The 23,527-nt window shown below is 40.2% G+C and overlaps 1 long non-coding RNA gene across 1 annotated transcript in view; it reads right to left on the bottom strand.

Annotated features, from left to right (window-relative positions):
* Positions 1 to 23,527, bottom strand: part of LOC117980384 (uncharacterized) — a 189,945-nt gene that overhangs the window by 45,294 nt on the left and 121,124 nt on the right. The window contains exon 2 of the long non-coding RNA XR_008625436.2: positions 12,247 to 12,342. This is a non-coding gene — a long non-coding RNA (uncharacterized LOC117980384). The remainder of the gene's footprint in view (positions 1 to 12,246; positions 12,343 to 23,527) is intronic.

Here is a 23,527-nt window from a genome sequence, read left to right as displayed (position 1 = left end):
CCCCGCTATGATATTGTTCATAATATCCAAGGTGTGTACACCCCTTCTATGATATTTTTCTTAATATCCACAGGAAAAGAAGATGATAGTAATACCAACATTCCAGGAAGTGTACACATTCTGAGATATTGGGCGTAATATCATACTCTCCTTCCAATAATATTAAGAACAATATCACAGGGAGGGTGTATACCCCCTGCGATATTCAGAGTAATATTATCCTCTACCACCCTGGATATTACAAAACAATATCACAGGGGATTGTACACCCCCTGCGATTTTGAGAGTAATATTATCCTCTCTTTCCTAAATATTACAAACAATATTACCGGGAAGTGTACACCCCCTACGATATTGGGAGTAATACCATCCTCTTTTCTTCTTGATACTATGAACAATATCACAGAGGGTTGTACACCTTCTGCAATATTGGGAGTAATATCATTGTCTCCTTTTCTGGATATTACAAACAATATCACAAGGGAGTGTACACCCCCTGCAATATTGAAAGTAATATTATCCTCTTTTTTCTTCGTTATTCTGAACAATATCACAGAGGGTTGTACAACCCCTGAGACATTGGGAGTAATATTATCTTCTCCTCTCTTGGATATTACGAAAAATATCACACCATCTGCGATATTGAGAGTAATATTATCCTCTCCTTTCCTGAATATTACAAACAATATTACAGGGAGGTGTACACCCTTGGCGATTTGGGATTAATATCATTTTCTCCCCCCCTCCAGTTATTACCAACAATATCACAGGTTCTGTACACCCCCTGCGATATTGGGAGTAATATTATCATCTCACCCCTTGATGTTGCAAACAATATCATAGGGGGCGTACACTCGCTGCAATATTGGGAGTAGTATTATTCTCTTTCTTCGTGAATATTATAAACAATAACACAGAAGGCTGTGCACCCACAACAATATAGGGAGTAATATCATCCTCTCCCCCTCTGGAAATTATGAAGAATATCATAGGGGACTGTACACACCCTGCATATTGGGAGTAATATGATCATCTCTTTAGGTGGTATTAAGAACAATATTACATTGGGGTGTACATTACCTGTGACAGTGGGAGTAATATCCTCTCTCCCCCCTTGATATTACAAACAATATCTCAGAAAGGTGTACACCTCCCTGCGATATTGGGAGTAAAGTCATCCTCTCACACCCTGGGTATTACGAACAATATCACAAGCGAGTTTACACACCCTGTGATACAGGGAGTAATATTATTTTTTCTCCCTCTGGATATTATGAATAATATCACAGCGTGATGTACACCTTCTGTGATATTGGGAGTAATACCATCCTCTCCCATTATGAATATTATGAACAATATCATAGGGGAGTGTACAGCCCCCATGATATTGGGAGTGATATCACCCTCTTTGCCCCTGTATATTACATACAATATTACAGAATGTTGTACACTACCTGTGGTATTGGAAGTAATAGCATCCTTTCCCACCCTGGATATTACTAATATCACAGGGTTGTGTACAACCCGAGATATTGAGAGTAATATTATGTTCTCCCCACCCTAAATATTACAAACAATATTACAAGAAAATGTACACCCACTGCCATATTGGAAGTAATATCATCCTCTCTCCCCTTGGATATTACAAACAATATCACATGAGGATGTACACCCCCAGCAATATTGGGAGTAATATCACCCTCTTCCTCCTGTAATATTGCAAACAATATCATAGGGAAGTGTACACCCCCTGTGATACAAAGAGTAATATCATTCTCTTCCCCCCTAGATATTAGGAACCATATCACAGGAGGGTGTACACCCCCCACGAAAATGAGAGTAATATCACCGTCTCCCCACTTCCCGGATATTACGAACCATATCACAGGGGAGTGTACATTCCCATGATGTGGAAAATTATATCACCCTGCACCTTCTGAATAATACGAACCATATCACAAGGTGGTGAACACCCCCCGTGATATATGAAGTAATACACTCTATCCCCCACTGGATGTTACAAACCATATCACAGGGGGATGAACAACCTCCGCGATATGGAGAGTGTTATCACCCTCTACCTCCCTGGATATTATGAACCATATCGCGGAGGGGTGTTCAATTCCCGTGATATGGGGAGTAATATCACCTTCTCCCCCCCGGATATTACAAACCTTATCACAGGGGGGTGTACACCACCCGCGATATTGAAATTAATATCATTTTCTTCTCCACTGAATATTAGGAGAAACATCACCGGGGGGGTGTACACCCCCCACGATATTGAAAGTAATATCATTCTCTCCCCTCCCTAAATATTAAGAACAATATCGCAGGGGGTATTTACTCTGTCTGCAATATTAGGAGTAATATCATCTTCTTTTCTTCTAGATATTAGGAACAATATAACAGAGGGTTGAACACCTCTTGAGATATTGGAAGTAATATAATTATCTTTTTCTCTGGATATTAAGAACAATATCAGAGAGGGGGTGTAAACCCCCTTCAATATTGGGAGTAATATACACTCCTTCCCTAGATATTAGGAACAATATCACAGGGAGGGTATACACCCTTTGCGATATTGGGAGTAATATCAACCTCTCACATTATGGATATTAGGAACAATGCCACAGGGGTGGTATACACCTCTTTGATATTTGGAGCAATATTATTCTCTCATTTTCTGGATATTAGAAACAATATCGCCGGGGGGGTGTACACTTTCTGGGATATTGGAAGTAATATCATCCTCTCCCACTGGCATATTAGGAACAATATCACAGGGGTGTGTACACCCCCTGCCATATTGGGGTAACATCATTCTCTCCCCACCTGGATATTACAAACAATATCACAGGTGGTTTGTACAACCTCGGCGATATTGAAAGTAATATCACCCTTCCCGCCTATGGATTTGAGAAACAATATCACAGGAGAGGTGTCCACCCCCTGCGATACTGGGAGTAATATCATCCTCCCCTCCAGAATATTATGAACAATATCACAGGGGGAATGTACTACCTCCGCGATATTGGGAGTAATATTATCCTCTCCCCCTGCATATTAGGAACAATATCATAGAGGGGGTTTACCCCCCTGCAATATTGGGAGTAATATCATCCTCTCCTCCTCTTAAATATTAGGAACAATATCTCAGGGGGAGTGTACACCCCCTGCGATATTGGGAATAATATCATCCACTTCTTTTCTGAATATTAGGAAAATGTTACAGGGTGGGTGAACAATCCCTTGCAATATTGGGAATAATATCGTTGTCTCCCCCCCGGCTATTAGGAAAAATATCACGTGGGGGGTTTTTACACTCCTTTCGATATTGGGAGTAATATCATTCTTTCCCCACCTAGACATTACCAACAATATCACAGGGTGGTTTACACCTCCTGCGAAATTGGGAGTAATACTATACTTTCTCCCCCCTGGATATTACGAACAATATCACAGGGGTGTGTACACCCCCTGCGATATTGGGAGTAATATTATCCTTTCCCCTCATGGATATTACGAACAATATCACAGGGGGTGTAAACTCCCTGCGATGTTGGGAGTAATATCATCCTCTCTTTTTCTGGATCTAACAAAAAGTATCACAGGAGGGTGTACACGTCCTGCGATATTGGGAGTAACATCATCCTCTCCCACGCTGGATATGACAAACAATTATCACATGGGGGTGTACAACCCCTGCGATATTCGGAGTAATAACATCCTCTACCCAACTGGATATTATGAACAATATCACAGGGGGTTGTACATCCCCTGTCATATTCAGAGTAAGATCATTCTCTCCTCACCTGAATATTACAAACAATACCCCAGTAGGGTGTACACCACCTGCAATATTAGGAGTAATACCTTCCTCTTTTTGTCTGAATATTACAAACTGTATCACAGTGGGGTGTACACTCCTGGGAGTAATATCATTCTCTCCCCCACTGGATATTGCAAACAAAATCACTGAGTGGTGTTCACTCCTTGGGATATTTGGAGTAATATCATCCTCTTTCTTTCTGGAAATTACCAACAATACCACAATATCACAAAGGAATGTACACCACCCGTGATGCTGTCAGTAATATCATTCTCCCCCCCCACCCCCAATATTGCAAACAAAATTACAGAGGGCTGCATACCCCCTACAATATTAGGAGTAATATTTTCCTTTCCCCCCATAAATATTATGAACAATATCACAGGGGGGTGTACACCCTTGCGATATTGGTAGTAATAGCATTTTCCCCCTGCCTGAATATTACAAACAATATCTCAGAGGTGTTTACACCCCCTGCAATACTGGGAGTAATATTATCCTCTTCCCCCTGGATATTACAAACAAGATCGCAGAGGTGTGTACACCCCCTGAAATATTGGAATTAGCATCATCCTCTCCCCCTATGAATATTACGAACAATATCAAAGTGGTATCTACAACCCCTGCGATATTGCGAGTAATGTCATCATCACTTTCTCTGGATCTTACAAGCAATATCACAGGAAGGTGTACACAAAGGGTGTTTACAATATTGCGAGTAATATCATCCTCTTTTACCTGGATATTATGAAAAATATCACAAGGGGTTGTACAAGCCCAGCGATATTGAGAGTAATATCATCCTCTCCCTCCCTGGATATTATGAAAAATATAACAAGGGTGTGCACATTCCTGCGATATTCAGAGTAATACCATCCTATTTCCCCCTGGATACTATGAACAATATAACAGGGGGGTCAACAATCCCTGCAACATTGGGAGTATCATCATCCGCTCCTCTTCTGGATATTATGAACTATGTCACAGAGGGGTGTATACCCCCTGCGATATTAACAGTAATATTATCCTCCCCTCCCCCAGACATTATGAAACGTATCACAGAAAGGTGTACACTCCCTGGGATATTAGAAGTAACATCCTTCTCTCACCTACTTAATTTTACGAACAATATCTCAAGGGTGTTTACATTTATATCATTCTCTCTCTCCCTGGATATTGTGAACAGTATCACAAGGGAGTGTGTACACTCGCTGGAAATTGGGAGTAATATCATCCTTCTTTCATTGCATATTACAAACAATATCACAGAGGGATGTACACCGTTTTCAATACTGGGACTAATATCATCCTCTTTCCCGCTGAATATTATGAAAAATATCACAGTGGGGTGTACACTCCACTGCGACATTACTCCCAATATCGCAGTGGGTGTACACCCCACTGTGATATTTGGAGTAATATCATTCTCTCACCACTTGGATATTAAAAACAATATCACAGGGGGGTGTACACCCGCTGCGATATTGGGAGTAATATCATCCTTTCTCCCCCCTTGATATTATGAACATTATCACAAGGGTGTGTACACCCGCTGTGATATTGGGAGTAATATTATCCTCTCCCCCACCCCGGATATTACAAACAATATCACAGGGGTGTGTACACACCAGCGATATTGGAAGTAGTATCCTCTTCTTTGCCCATGGATATTATAAACAACATCACAAGGGGGTGTACAACCTCTGCGATATTGGGAGTAATATCATCTTTCTCTGTGGATATTATGAACAATATCACAGAAGGGAGTACACACAGGGTGTTTACGATATTAGAAGTAATATCATCCACTCCCCCCACTAGATATTATGGACAATATCACAGGTGGGTGTACACCCCCTGCAATAATAGGAGTAATATCATCCTTTTTCCCCCTGGATATTGTGAACAATATTACTGGCGGGTGTACACCCCCTGCGATATTGGGAGTAATCACATCCTCTTCCTCCCCTAAATATTACAAAAAATATCACAGAGGGTGTACACAGAGTGTTTACGATATTGAAAGTAATATCATTTTCTTTCTGGATATTATGAACAATATCACCAGGGGGTGTACACTCCCCACGATATCAGAAGCAATATTACCCTTTTTTCCCAGGATATTATGAACCATATCACAGGGGTGTGTGCACCGCCCGCAATATGGGGAGTAATATTATCCTCTTCTCCCAGATATTCCGAAGCATGTAACAGGCGAGTGTACACCTTCCACGATATGGAAAGTAATATCATCCTCTCGCCCTCTGGACATTACGAACCATATGAAGACCACCCCAATATAGATAGTAATATCACCCTCTCCCACTTTGGATATTACAAACCATATCACGGGGGGGGTGTACCTGTCCTGAAATATTGGGAGCAATATAACCCTCTGCCCCCCTAAATATTACAAAACATGTCACAGGGAATGTACACCCCCAGCGCTATTAGGAGTAACATCACTCTCTTTCCCCTTGGATATTATGAACAATATCACAGGGGGATGCACACACCATGCTATATGGGAAGTAATATCACCCTCTTTTCCCCCGTATATTACGAACCATATCACACTTCCCGTGGTATGAAGAGTAATATCACCCTCTCACCACCTGGATATTATGAACCACATCATAGGAGAGTGTACACACCCCCTGATATTGGGAACAATATTACCCTCTCCTTCCTTAGATATTACAAAATATATCGCAAGATGGTGTACACTTTCGGCAGTATGGGAAGTAATATCACCCTCTCCCACCCCGTATATTATGAACCATATCACAGGGGTGTATACACTCCTGGGGATATGAGGAGTAATAGCACCCACTCTCCCCCAGGATATTACAAACCATATCACATCACTCGTGATATGGGGAATAATATCACCCTCTCCCCCATGGATATTATGAACCATATCACAGAGAGGTGTACCACCTTCCGTGGGATGGGAAGTAATATCACCCTTTCCTTCTTTAAATATTATGAACCATATAACAGGGGTGTGTACACCCCCCACGATATGAGTAGTAATGTTACCCTCTCCCCCCTGGATATTATGAACCATATCACACCACTTGTGATATGAGGAGTAATATCACCCTCTCCCTCCCTGGATATTATGAACCATATCACAGGAGGGTGTACAATACACTGACATGGGGAGTAATATCATTCTTCCTCCCCCTTGATATTACAAACCATATTACAGGGGGGCGTACACCACCGCAATATGAAGATTAATATCATCCTTTCACCCACTCCCCAGATATTACAAACCATATCACAGGAGGATGTACACCCACTGCGATATGGGGAGTAATATCACCCTCTTCCCCCTGAATATTACAAACCATACTACACCAACCGCGTTATTGGGAGTATCACCCTCTCCCCTTCTAGATATTATGAATCATATCACAGGGGGCTGTACATCCCCCGCGATATGGGGAGAAATATTACTCTCTCCCGCTGGATACTATAAACCATATCCTTGGGGGAGGTGCACACCCCCTGTGATATGGAGAGTAATATCACCCTCTCCCGCCTTGGATACTAGAAACCATATCACAGGGGGATGTATGCAATCCACGATATGAAAAGTAATATGACCCTCTCACCCCTGGGATATTTTGAACCATAACACAGGGGGGTGTATGCCCCCTGCAATGTGGGGAATAGTATCCCCCTCTCCTTTCTGGGATATTATGAACCATATCACAGGAAGGTGTATGCCCCCTGCAATATGGGGAGTAATATCCTCCTCTCCCACCCAAGATATTACAAACCATATCACAGGTGGGTGTACACCCTCTGTGATATAGAAACTAATATCACCCTCTTCCCCTTAAGATATTACAGGGTGGTGTACGCCCCCAGAGACATGGGGAGAAATATCATTTTTTCCCACCGAGATATTATGAATCACATCACAGGGGGGTGTATAGTCCTTGTGATACAGGAAGTAATATCACCCTTTTCCCCCTGGATATTAAAAATTATATTACACCCCAGCAATATGGGGTGTAATATCACCCCCTCACCCTCTGGATATTACCAACAATTTCACAAGGGGGTGTACACGCCCTGCGATATGGTGAGTAATATCACCCCCCTCGATATTACAAACCATATCACAAGTGGGTGTACACCACCAGCGATATGAAGAGTAGTATCACCCTTTTTTCCCCTGGATATTACGAACCATATCACACCCCCCACGATATGGAAAGTAACATTACCCTCTTACCCCTGAATATCACAAATCATATCACAGGGGGGTGTACACACCCTGCGATATGGGGAGTAATATCACCATCTCTCATCCTGGATATTACAAACCATAAAACAGAGGGGTGTACACCCCGCGATATGGGGATTAATATCACCATCTCCCCTTTGGATATTAGGAACCATATCACAAAGGGGTGTATGCCCCTCTGTGATATAGGGAGTAATATCACCCTCTCTCCCCCTGGATATTACCAACCATATCATGGGTGGGTGTACACTACCCCCATATGAGGAGTAATGTCACCCTCTTTCTTCTGGATATTATGAACCATATCACAGGGAGATGTACACATCCCGTGATATGGGGAGTACTATCATTCTCTCTTCTCCTAGATATTAGGAAACACATCACAGTGTGATATACACCCCCTGCGATATGGGAAGTAATATTACCCTCTCCCTCCCTGGATATTGCGAACCATCTCACACCCCCCGTGATATGGGGAGGAATATCACCCTCTCTCGCCCTTGATATTATGAACCATATCACAGGTGGGGTGTGCACCCCCCGTGATATGGAGACAAAAATCACTCTCCCCCCCCCCAGATATTATGAATTGTATCACAGGGTGGTGTACACCCTCTGCGATATGGGAAGTAATATCACCCTCTCCCCCCCTGGATATTACGAACCACATCACAGGGGAGTGTACACTCCCCGAGATATGGGGATTAATATCATCCTCTTTCTCCCTGGATATTACGAACAATATCACACTCCCCGTGATATTAGGAGTAATATCACCCTCTCACTTGCTGGAGAATCATGAACCATATCACAGTGGGGTGTACAACCCCCACGATATGGAAGTTATATCACCCTCCTGGATATTACGAACCATATCACAGGAGGCTGTACACCCTTTGCAATATGGGGAGTAATACGACCCTATCCTGCCCTGGATATTATGAACCATATCACAGGGGGTGTACACCCTCCACGATATTGGGAGTAATATTACTATGTTTTTCTGTGGTTAATACGAACCATGTTAAATCCCCACGATATGGGGAGTAACATCACCCTCTTCTGCTCTGGATATTAGGAACCATATCACTGGGGGATGTACACCCCCTGCCACATGGAAAGAAATATCATCCTCTACCTCCCTGGATATTACAAACCATATCACAGAGGGGTGTACACCCCTTGCGATATGGGGAGTAATATCACGCTCTTTCTTCCTGGATATTATGAACCATATCACATCCCCCAAAATATGGGGAGTAATATCACCCTGTCCCCCGCACTCGGGAGGCTGAGGCAGGAGAATTGCTTGAACCCGGCAGACGGAAGTTGCAGTGAACTGAGATCGCGCCACTGCACTCAGCCTGGGCGGCAGAGCGAGAATCTGTCTCAAAAAAATAAATAAGTAAATAGAATTGAGTGACACAAATTGAGACGGATGCTGAATTGTAAGCAGAGCAGGTTCTTTCTGGGTTTTCTCTGTCTCTCTCTCGTGTGTGTGTGTGTGTGTGTATGTGTGTGTGTTCCTATTTCTCCGGTTTCCTAAGCACTGCTTGGAGCCACCTCCAGTCACAAATTTTGGCTTTGAGAAAGACAAAGTTTAGACAAGTTTCCTGCCTGCCATAAGGTGGGCCAGTGGAACACCTGTTGGCTTGAGTGGTGCTGAGGGCTCATTTGATCTGAGGGATTCCCTCTTTCTTCCCCTCCTCGAGGGATTCCCTCTTTCTTCCCCTCCTCCTCCTCCATAGAATATCACGTTGCCTCCAGCGCTTGCGGGATCTGGGGCTGGGTAAACAGGGACAAGTGAGGCTGTGTAGCTGCTCCTGGGCTGGCTGGAGGGTGCTGGGTGCCCACTACGGGCAGGTCCTGAGCTGGGGCTGTGGGTAGACATGGCAGGGGGATGACACCATGAAGTTCTCAACTCAGGAGGCTCTGCCATGGCAGGGGCTCAAAACCTAACAGATGCCATTGCTGCTGCTACCACCTTGTATGCCAGGCCCTTAGGAAGCATTTCTCCAAGGACAGCCAGCCCCCTGAGTCAAATGCCAGCAAATTAAATTTCCACCATCCTATTGTGTGGTTCTCACTGAGGGATTTCCCGTCCTCCTCCCATGCCAGGCTGTGAGCTCTCCACGGTCAGGGTTTGTGTTTCAACTGTCTTTTTCTTCCTGGATGACTCCCATGCCTGATCTCACACACAATGCACACACATATTCACCCACACTGACACACAGCCTCACGCCCCTCCAGGTTCACTCTCTCACACACAGAACTCAAACTCTCTCACGTTCACATATACACATGCACACACATACTCTTACACTGTCACACACACACACTTACCCCTACTCACACCCATACTCAGCCACACACACATTCACACACTCACATTTGCTGTTTCTCACACTCACACACTGCAGTTCTCCCACTGATTCTTTTACAAACTCACACATCCACACTCACATTTATACACATTCACACTATGCTCTCACACACCCATCCTCTAACCTACACACATGCTCAATTTGTATTTGCATATGCACACACTCATATTCAACTTACACACGCACACACTCCTTCTCACTCCCGTTCTTATATACTCAACACTCCTGCACTCACATTCACACTCCCATTCTTTCATAGTTACCCGCACACTCACTGTGGACACATCCCCTGACCCAAGACACATATTATATACTATAATATACCCATATAGCATATAATATACCCATATGCTATAATAATACCCAGCAATGTTCTGCTCCTCCCCTGCAGCCATTTAGCAATATCTTTCAATAGATCAATATTTGGAATTAGTAATACATTAGCGTGGTTCAAAATACAAAATGTACACAAGAGCACACCTGGAAAATCTCCCTCTTGCCCTCTGCCAGCTCCTCTCCCGTCCTCAGTCCTTCCAGCGTGATGTGTGCCTCTGCAAACACCACCCTTCACCCCCATTTTCAGCAAATAACAGCAGATTGGGCCCTTGCCTCTCCCTGCACCTCATGCATCCATCTGCATGGTTATTCCACATTAGCACACATAGATTTCCTAGCCCTGTGCTGTTCAACACGATAGCCACTGGCCACGTGCAGCCATTTAAATTTCAATTAAGAGTTGGCTAACCACATTTCAAGTGCTCAGTAGCCACATGTGGCTGCACAGAACAGTACATTTCTACAGAACAGCACATTTCTACAGAAACTTCTGTCGGACAGTGCTGTGCCAGCTGTCACCTAAGACGGTCTCCAATGCGTTCCTTCGGCAGACAGATGGGTTTCATATCAGGTTCACAGATGCAGCACGGTCCCTTTCCAGCCCACGGAGCTCAAGCAGCTGTCTTAAAACAATCTGGGCAGGTTCCAGGCAGTGATGGCAGGAAAATGGCCCAGCAACCTTGGCCTGGAGCATCCAAAGTGTGGGAGGCCAAGTGGGGGGCGCAGGATCTGGAATCCTGCTCCTGGGGACAGTGAGGTCTCACCTCTTCCATCTCACCAACCCTCCTCCTCCACTGCCCACACAGGGTAGGATTCTGCCAGCCATCTGGCATTTCAGAAAGAGAATGTGTTTCCCATGAATACGGTTTAAGAGAGATTGAAAACAATCTTCTGGTGATGGACGAGAGGCCTCTAAGCAGTGGTGTGGTGGAGCCAGGGTATTTGCATTGGAGTAGATCATTTTTTTAAACACTTTCCTCTACTGTACAACATTTTCAGTAACAGTTACATTTTTGGTTAGTTTTATGGTTTTGTAACAATTAACAAATAAAAGGAGAATAGAATTCAGTTTTCTTTTTCTTTCTTTATATATATATATATATTTAATTATACTTTAAGTTCTAGGGTACATGTGCACAACATGCAGGTTTGTTACATATGTATACATGTGCCATGTTGGTGTGCTGCACCCATTAACTCGTGCTTTACATTAGGTATATCTCCTAATGCTATCCCTCCCTCATCCTGTTGGGTCTTGGTCTGTCATCCAGGCTGGGGTTCAGTGGTGAGATAATGGCTCATTGCAGCCTCAACCTCCTGGGCTCAAGTGATCCTCTCACCTCAGCCTCCTGAATATCTGGGACTACAGGCGCACCACCATGCCCGGCTAATTAACTTTTATTTTTATTTTTAGAGATGGGGGGTCTCACCATGTTGCTCAGGCTGGTCTGGAACTCCTGGGCTCAAGCGATCCTCCACTCCTTGGTCTCCCAAAGTGTTGGAATTACAGGAATGAGCCACCATACCTGGTCAATGTTAAATACATTATTTGGAATCAGTAAAAGATTTCATGGAGGAACTAAAAATGTCACTTTCCAAACAAAAATACTACACCTTGCAGACTGCACTCTGCTTTACTGTTGTACTCTTGACATAGGTTCTTATTTTTCTTTACACCAGGGAAAAATGCACATGGGTTATACACACGTACACACATGGAAGTAGAGATCATATTTTATCTACATATGTTAAATATCCAAAGTCAAATATCAGAAATTCGAGATTAATTCTTTCCTTCAAGAAGCCCCACCTTGCTTAGGAAAATCAGGCAAAAGCCCCAAGTGGCCGACAATCGGCTCAATTTCCCAGGTGACTTAGTTTCGCTCTGTGGATGGCAGACTTTCATGGCATCTATCCTCACTCAACTCGCCAAATCACTCCAGCAGCTGACCTGGAGCCCAGCTGAGCGAGGTCCCAGACACTTCCAGCCTGCAGAGAGCAGTCCACTCTGAAAATCACCAAGGGGCATTTTTTTGGCCTCTTGCTGTGTTTTGCTAAGGCTCTGCCTTCCCCTCCACAGCAGCCCTGTAACTGGCATCAATTTGGGGGAATCTTGGGGAGCCCCTTTCTGGCCTTGGTGTTCACGCCTGAGCTCCCCAACACCCAGACCACCGGGATCCCAACGAAGTCAAACAGGCAGAAGCTGCCACACCTGAGTGGGATCTGTTGGCATCTGAGCCAGGGCTCAAGGAAAACCCTGTGTGCTCCCCACAGAGACCCTTAGAACAGGAATATATGCACTATGTAACTATAACAGGAATATATGCACTATGTAAAAAGTACATAGTAATAAAGTGTATAACAAGAGGTCTGTAGGAGTGAGAAATCATCAAGATGATATAATAACAGGGGCCGGGCGCGGTGGCTCACAGCTGTAATCCCAGCACTTTGGAAGCCTGAGGGTGGTGGATCACTTGAGGCCAAGATTTTGACACAAGCCTGGCCAACGTGGTGATATCCCCATCTCTACAAAAAATACAAAAATTAGCTGGACGTGGTGGTGTATGCCTATAGTCCCAGCTACTCAGGAGGCTGAGGCAGGAGAATCACTTGAACCTGGGAGGCGGAGGTTGCAGTGAGCCGAGATCGTGCCATTGCACTCCAGCCTGGGTGACAGAGTGAGACTCTGTCTCAAAAAAAAAAAAAAAAAAAAAGATGATATATAACAAGTAAAAAATACACATGCTCTTCAATCCCACAGCTTCTTCTGAAGTTCTCACATATGCCCAGATGCGTATATGGAAGGATATTTGCTTTTAGCATTATGCTAAGTGAGAGTACTAGATTCAAAGGACTGCATCTTATATGATTCCTTTTATGTGGCATTTGTGAGGACCAAGGGCCCTATTGGTGGCAACGGGAAGGGACAAGAAGACTCCCTGGGGTGATGGAAATGCTCTAATCTTGGCTGTGAGTAGGGGCATGCCTGTATGACTTATTCAGGACTCAGTAACTGTGTGCTGAAGAAGAATTTCACTGCATGAACATTGTACCTCAATAAACTTGACTTAAAGAAATTGCACGAGAAAAGATATTTATTGCACCAATGCTTGTAGTAGAAGTCAGGGAACAACTCAAATGTTCAGCCATAGAGAATGGTCAAATAAATAATGGTACATCCGTACCATGGAGTACTACACAGCTACCAAAAAGGAAGAGATGTTTATAACTCGAAGTGGTATGGTCTCCAAGAGCATTTGTTATGTGGAAAATGGTTTGTATGGTATTAATGATTTATTTCATATATATATACATACATAGATATCATAAATGATATTCTTCATATCATAGTGTGTTAACACTAGATGATATGTTCATATCATAGATGATATATTCATATCATGGATGTGTTAACACAAAATGATATTATCCATATCATAGATGATATTTTATTAATATTATTGTGTGTTAACACTAGATATTATTCATAGCATAGATGATATTCTATTAATATTATAGTGTGTCAACACTTGATATTATTCATACCATAGATGATATTCTATTAATATCACAATGCATTAATGCTTGATATTATTTATAGCATAAATATTCTATTAATATCATAATGTGTTAACACTTAATATTATTTATAGCATAGATAATATTCTATTAATATCATAATGTGTTAACACTAGACATTATTCATAGCACAGATGATATATTAACGTCAATGTGTTAACGCTTGGTATTATTTATAGCATAGAAAATATTCTATTAATATCATAGTGTGTTAACACTAGATATTATTCATAGCATAGATGATATTCTATTAATATCATAGTGTGTTAACACTACATATTATTCATAGCATAGATGATATCATATTAATATAATAGTGTGTTAACACTAGATATTATTCAAATACATGATATTCTATTAATATAGTGTGTTAACACTAGAGGTATTATAGATATCACAAAGATCATATTCTATTAATATCATAGTGTGTTAACACTAGAGATAATAAAGATATCATAGAGATCATATTCTATTAATATCTCAGTATATTAAAACTAGAGATGTTATAGATGTCATAGATAATATTCTATTAATATCACAGTATGTTAACACTAGAGATATTGTAGATATCATAGAGATGATATTCTATTAATACCACAGTGTGTTAACACTGGAGATATTACAGGTATCATAGAGATGATATCCTATTAATATCATAATGTGTTAAAAACACTAGGGATATTATAAATATCATAGAGATATTCTATTAATATCATTATTGTGTATTAACAACTCTAGTGATATTATAAATATCATAGAGATGATATTCTACTAATATCATCATTGTGTGCTAACAACACTGGAAATATTACAAATATTATAGAGATGATATTCTATTAATATCATCATGTGTTAACAATACCAGAGATTTTCTAAATACACAGATGATATTCTATTAATATCATCGTGTGTTAACACTAGAGATATTATAAATATCATAGAGATGATATTCTATAAATATCATTGTGTTACACTAGACAGTATAAGCATTATCTAGATGATATTCTATTAATATCATAGTGTGTTAAAACTAGACAGTATAAATATCATGTAGATATTTTATTAATATAGTGTAACACTGTGTAACCCTACACATTATAAATATCATCTAGATAATATTTTATTAATAGCATAGTGAGTTAACACTAGATATTATAAATTTCATACAGATATTTTATTGATAGCTTACTGTGTTAATACTGTGTAATAACACATTATAAATATAATCTAGATATACTTTATTAATATTGTAGTGAATTAACACTAGACAGTATAAATATCATCTAGATGATATTTTATTAATATCATAGTGTGATAACACTAGACATTATAAATATCATCTAGATGATTTTATTAATATCTAGATATTTTATTAATATCATCTAGATGATATTTTATTAATATAGTAATAACACTGTGTGTTAACACTAGACATTATAAATATATAGATATTTTATCAATATCATAGTGTGTTAACAGTAGACATTATAAATATCATATAGATGATATTTTATTAATATTGTGTGTTAACACTAGACATTATAAATACCATAAAGATGATATTTTATTAATATCATAGTGTGTTAACACTAGACATTATAAATATCATATAGGTGATATTTTATTAATATTATAGTGTGTTAACACAAGACATTTTGAATATAATATAGATGACATTAATATAATGTGTTAACACTAGACATAAATTCTATAAAGATATTTTATTCATATCATTCATATCATGGTGTGTTAACACTGTGTTAAAATTAGATATTATAAATATCTCATGATATTTTATAAATATCATAGTGTTAACACTAGATATCATAAATATCATATAGATATTTTATTAATATTATAGTGTTAATACTAGATATTGTAAATATTATATAGATGATATTTTATTAACATCATAGTGTGTTAACACTAGATATTATAAATATCATCTACATGATATTTTATTACTATCACAGTGTGTTAACACTACATATTATAAATATCATTTAGATATTTTATTAATATAGTGTGCTAACAATGTGTTACCACTAGATATTATAAATATCATCTAGATGATATTTTATTAATGTCATAGTGTGTTAACACTAGATATTATAAATAATCATCTAGATGATATTCTATTAATATTATGGTGTGTTAACACTACATATTATAGGTATCATACAGATAATTTTTTGTTTTGAGACGGAGTTTCACTCTTTTTGCCCAGGCTGGAGTGCAATGGCATAATCTCAGCTCACTGCAACCTTCACCTCCTGGGTTCAAGTGATTCTCATGCCTCAGCCTCCCGAGTAGCTGGGATTACAGGCACGCACCACCACGCCCAGATAATTGTTGTATTTTTAGTAGAGATGGGGTTTCACCATGTTGGCCAGGCTGGTCTCAAATTCCTGACCCCAGGTGATCCACCCACCTTGGCCTGGGATCACAGGCATGAGCCACCACACCAGGTCGATATTTTGCTAATATTATAGTGTGTTATCACTAGGTATTGTAAATATCATATAGATGATATTTTATTAATATCATAGTGTGTCAACACTAGATATTATAAATATCACAAAGATGATATTTTTCTTAATATCATAGTGTTAACACTAGATGTTATAAATACCATGTAGACTTTATTTTATAGATATCATTTTGTGTTAACACTAGATATTATAAATATCTAGATGATATTTTATTAATATCAGTGTGTTGACACTAGATATGATAAATATCACAGCAATATTTCATTAATACCATAGTGTGTTGACATTAGATATGACAAATATCACAGCGACATTTCATTAATACCATAATGTATTGACACTAGATATTATATGATAAATATCATAGTGAAATTTCATGTCCGTTGACAATAGATATGATATATAGCACAGTGATATTTCATTAGTATAGTGCGTTGACACTACATATGATAAGTGCCACAGAGATATTTTATTACTATCATAGTGCGTTGACACTAAATATGATATGATAAATATCACAGCGATATTTCATTAATATCACACTGCATTGACATTAGATATGAGATAAATGTCGCAGCGATATTTCATTCATACCATAGTGCATTGACACTACGTATGACCATATATATATATCGCAGCGATATTTCCTTAATAAGATAGTGCGTTGACACTAGATATAAGAAATACCACAGCAATATTTAATACTATAGTTCGTTGTCATTAGATATAATATCACAGCGATATTTCATTAATACCATAGTGCGTTGACGCTACATATGGTAAATATCACAGCGATATTTCATTAACACCATAGTGTGTTGACATTAGATATGATAAATACCACAGTGATATTTCATTAATACCATAGCGCATCAACACTAGATATGATATAAGTATCACAGCAATATTTACTTAATACCACAGTGCATTGACACTAGATATGATGACTATCACAGTGATGTTTCATTAATACCATACTGTTTTGACATTAGATATGATGAATACCACAGTGATATTTCATTAATACCATAGTGCATTGACACTAAATATGATAACTATTACAGCGACATTTCATTAATATCACAAGGTGTAAACACTGTGCGTGAACACTGGCTATTATAAGTATCAGAGTGATATTTCATTAATATCACAGTGTGTAACTGGATATTATCAATATCAGAGCGATATTTCATTAATATCACAGTGTGTAAACACTGGGTATCATAAATAACGCTGCAATATTTCATTAATATCACAGTGTGTAAGCACTGTGTATAAACACTGGATATTATAAATATCACTGCAATATTTCCTTAATATCACAGTGTGTAAACACTGGATATTATCAATATCAGAGCAATATTTCATTAATATCACAGTGTGTAAACACTGGATATTATAAATAGAAGAGGGATATTTCATTAATATCTTGGTATGTAAGCACTGGATATTATAAATGTCAGACCAATATTTCAATATTATCACAGTGTATAAACACTGGACACTATAAATGTCAGAGCAATATTTTATTAATATCACAGTGTGTAAACACTGGATCTTATAAATGCCAGAGTGATATTTCACTAATATCACAGTGTATAAACACTCGATATTATAAATGCCAGAGTGATATTTCATTAATATCACAGTGTGTAAACAATGAATATTATAAATATCAGGGCAATGTTTCATTAATATCATGCTGTATAAACACTGGATATTATAAATATCAGAGTGATATTTCATTGAAATCACAGTGTGTACACACTGTGATATTAACATCATAGTGATATTTCATTCATATCATAGTGTGTAATCATTGGATATTATATCAGAATGATATTTTATTAATATCAGAGTGATATTTTATTAATATCACAGTGTGTAAGCACTGTGATATAATAAACATCAGAGTGATATTTCATTAATATCACAGCATAAACACTCCGTGTCAACACTGTAATATGATAAATATCAGAGGGATATTTCAGTAATATCACAGTAATTTCACACAGTAATATCACAATAATAACCCTGTGTGTAGACAGGCAAATGGCATTTATCATATCATATGTAGTGTCAACGCACTATGATATCCTGCATAATAATACCCTTGAGAAATGACTGCTGCTATCACAGTACACACTGTACACACAGTGTACACCCTGTGATATCCTGCATAATATAATTGAGATATGACTGCTACTGTCACAGTAAGGGTACACCCTGTGCGTACACCCTGTGCTGTCCTGCATAATATCCTTGAGACATGACTGCCACTGTCACAGTGGGTGTACACCCTGTGATATCCCGATTAATAATATCCTCAAAATATGGCTGCTGGTGTAACAGTGGGTGTACAGCCTGTGCGTACACCCTGTGATATCATGCATAAAAATATCCTCGAAATATGATGGGTATACAACTGGCATGTACACCCTGAGATATCATGCATAAGAATATCACTGACATAAGACTGCTAATATCACAGTGGGTGTACACGTGATGCCATGCATAATAATGTCCTCGAGATATGACTGCTAATATCACAGTGTGGTATCACACTGCTAATATTACAGGGTGTACACACAGGGTGTACAACCACTGTGATATTGTGCATAATATTCTCACTGCTAATATCATAGTGGATGTACATCCTGTGTGTACACCCTGTAATATTAGGCATAATATCCTCGAGATATGACTGCGAATATCACCGTGGGTGTGCACCCTGTGTGTACACCCTGTTATATCAGGCATAATATTCTTGAGATATTACTGCTCATGTCACCAAAGATGCACACCTTGTCAGTACACCCCACGATATTAGGCTTAATGTCCTCTAGATATTACTGCTAATATCACCCTAAGTGTGCAACCTGTGTGTATACCCCATGATATTAGGAATAATTTCCTTGAGATATTACAGCTAATAACACCATGGGTTTGCGCTCTGTGTGTACAGCCCGTGATACTAAGCATAACGTCCTCGAGATATTACTGCTACTATCATAGTGCGGGTAACTCTCTGTTATTATGCATAATTTCTCAAGATATTACTGTTAGAATCACCGTGGGTGTACACCCTGTGATATTATGCATAATATACCCTCAAGACATTACTGGTAATATCACAGTGGGTATACACATATTATGCATAAAATATCCTCAAGACATTACTGCTAATATCACAGAAGGAGTATACCTGTTTCTGTACACCCCCTGTGATATTATGCATAATATATCCTTGAGCAATTATTGCTAATATCATAGCAGGTGTACACCATATGTATGTACACCCCCAGTGATATTATGCATAATATATCCTCAAGACATTACTGGTAATATCATAGGGGTGTGTACACCATGTGTGTGTAAACCCCTGTGATATTATGCATAATATATCCTCGAGAAATTACTCCTAATATCACAGGGGGTGTACACCATGTAATATTATCCATATCATAGAAGATTACTCATAATATCACAGAGGGTGTACACCATGTAATATTATCCATATCATAGAAGATTACTCATAATATCACAGAGGGTTTACACCATGTGTTTACATCCAGTGACATTATTCATAATATCATAGAGATATGACTCCTAACATCACTGTGATATTAATCTTAATATCATAGGGAGATATTACTCCTGAAATCACTTTGGGTGTACACCCTGTGTTATTTTTCATATCATAGAGATATTACTCTTAATATCACACTGTGTGTACAAAATGTGTGTATACCTTGTGATATTATTTGTGATACTGTAGGAAGATACTACTCCTAATATAACAGTGGGAAACCACCCTGTGATATTACTTGTAATATCATGGGAAGATATTAATCCAGATATTACAGTGGATGTACACCATGTGTGGACACGTTGTGATACTATTTGTAATATCGTAGAAAGATATTACTCCTAATTTTTGTATTTTTAGTAGAGATAGGGGTTTCACTATGTTGGCCAGGCTGGTCTCGAACTCCTGACCTCAGGTGATCTGCCTGCCTTGGCCTCCCAAAGTGCTGGGATTTCAGGGGTGAACCACTGCACCCGGCTGGAAGTCTTTTATCAATTATGTGTTTGACAAATGTTTTTTCCTAGACTGTAGCTTGTCCTTTTATTCTCTTAAAAGTGTCTTTTGAAGAGCCATTCTTAATTTTGATGAGATTTTATTTGTTCTTTTTTTATGTATTGTGTTTTTGATATTATATCTAAGAAAGATTTACTGGATACAACAACACAAAGATTTTCTCCTATTTTTCCTTCTGGACATGTTATAGTTTTAGACTCGACATTTAGGTCTCTGATCCATTTGGAGTAAATTTTTGTAGGTAAATTTTGTATGTGGTGTGAAATATAGTTGAAGTTCATTTTTTTCTGTTTGGATATCCAGTTGTTCCAATACCATTGGTTGAAAAAGCTAGCCTTTCTCCAAAAAATAACCTTGAACCTTCATTGAAAATCAGTGAACCATTTCTGGACTCTATTTTTAAATATATATAATTTTTTTATGAGACAAGGTCTCAGTATGCTGCCCATGCTGGAGTGCAGTAGTGTGATAATAGCTCATCGCTCATTGCAGCCTCCAACTCCAGCAATCCTCCTGCCTTAGCCTCCCAAGTAGCTGGGACTACAGGCACGCACCACCATGCCCAGTTAATTTTTACATTTTTTGTAGAGACAGTGTCTCACTATGTTTCCCAGGCTGTTCTCCAACTCCTGGCCTCGAGCAATCCTCCTGCCTTGGCCTCCTAAAGTGCTGGGATTACAGGTGTGAGCCACTGCACCTGACCTGTGTGACTAATTATAGCCAATGAAAAGTTGGCAGATAGGTGTCATTTCTAGTGGAAACATTTCAAAACCAGTGTAAAACCCCTGGCTTGTGTCCTCTGTGTTCAAAAGGGGCCACAGGACACAGTGGAGTTTCAGTCTGTGTCCCTGAGGAACCACAGGGAGCAGGGGCCTCTGTCCATGAAGTGACATATGGAGCAAGTGCCAAAATAAACTTGGTTGCCTTGAGTCACTTCAGTTTGGGGATGTCTGTTTTAGCAGCATAGACTAGCGTATCCCAGCTGAAACAAACACTGTTGCAGGCCCAGGAGAAGGAGGAGGGCCTGAGCTGAGGCAGGAGGGATGCTGGAAGGCACGGAGTGTCAGTTGTCTATAGCCACCCCAAATTCAGCAGTGTCAAACAATCAGCATTTAGCTAGTTCACCAGCCAGTGCACGGGCTGGGTGGTTCTCCCAGACTCGTGCATCTACAGCCAGCTGTGGATCTGGATGGCTGGATCTGCAGCTATTGGCTGGACTCTTCTCATGTGTCTCAGGGCCGCTGGTTTAAGACGGCCTTGGCTGAGAGCACTGAGGTGGCTCAGCTCAGTTCCACATGTTTTACCTCCCGTGGGTCAACCCAGACCTTCTCCTAGTGATTGCAGGAGAGCCAGAGAGAGAGTGAAACAGGCAAAAGCCCTATTATAAGTTTTTGCTTGTGTCACATTTGCTAAAATAAGTCACATGCCTGAGCCCAGAGTTAAGGGGTAGAATAGAACCCCCTCCCCACACGTAGGAGGGCAAAGTTAGACAGCCAAGGGCACAGATCCAGATGGGGGAAAGAATTGGGGTCGTGTGTGCTACCAGTCTACCACCTGGGGGCGCAGCTGCTGGCCTGATGTCCGATTGGATACAGGGGGTGCTGTGGGCATCTCTATGGACAACATTGCCCCCCATCCCTGTATAGGTATGCCACCCCACTCATCAAGAGGTGGAGTCTGTGTCTGCAGCCCTTGAACTTGGGCTGCCCCCGTGATGCTTTGATGGAGAGAATATGGTGAAAGTGACTGCCACTTCCCAGCTTTGTCATTCCCAGCTGCCATTTAAAGGTACTCAGGCTAGACCACTGAATACTGAGAGAGGTAGGCCACTAGGAGGGAATCAAGGCCAGTGTGAGAGTGAGGCCATTTGGGACCTTCCAGCCAACTCCCAGTCAAATGAAGCCACATTAAGGGAGCCCAGGTGAAACCAGAAGAGTCACAGGAAGCAATAAACCATGGTGGGTTTAAACCATTACATATTGGGGTGACTTGTTACACAGCACTTGATAACTGATTTATGGAGAAAACTAAGCAAGGCTGATGCTCAGATTTATGGCTTGAGTTCTTAGCCCAGGGGTCATGCCCTTTCCAGGGATAAGAAACCCAGAGGCAGGAACTGGCTTGAGAAAAAGTTGCAGACATTTATTTGTTATGCTTGTGGGACATTCATGCAATAAAATCCAATAGGCACAAGGTAGGATACACAGATCTGAACTTACAGAGAAAGAGGTGCTGGAGCTAGAGACAGACAATGGACGGTGTCAGGGCTATCAGCTGCTTGCCCAGGAGGAAGTGGGAAGTGGGACTGGAAGTGTCCCAAGAACAGAGTCTTGGGGAGCACTCACCTTAAGAAGCAGTCCTGGCCGGCGAGGTGGCTCACACCTGTAATCCCAGCACTTTGGGATTCCGAGGCAGGCGGATCACCTGAGGTCAGGAGTTTGAGACCAACCTGGCCAATATAGTGAAACCCCATCTCTACTAAATATACAAAAATTAGCCCAGCGTGGTGGTGTGCGCCTCTAATCGCGGCTACTCAGG

This window comes from Pan paniscus, chromosome 4, assembly GCF_029289425.2.
Source record: "Pan paniscus chromosome 4, NHGRI_mPanPan1-v2.0_pri, whole genome shotgun sequence".
NCBI lineage: Eukaryota > Metazoa > Chordata > Mammalia > Primates > Hominidae > Pan > Pan paniscus.
This window is presented reverse-complemented; position numbering and strand designations above follow the sequence as displayed.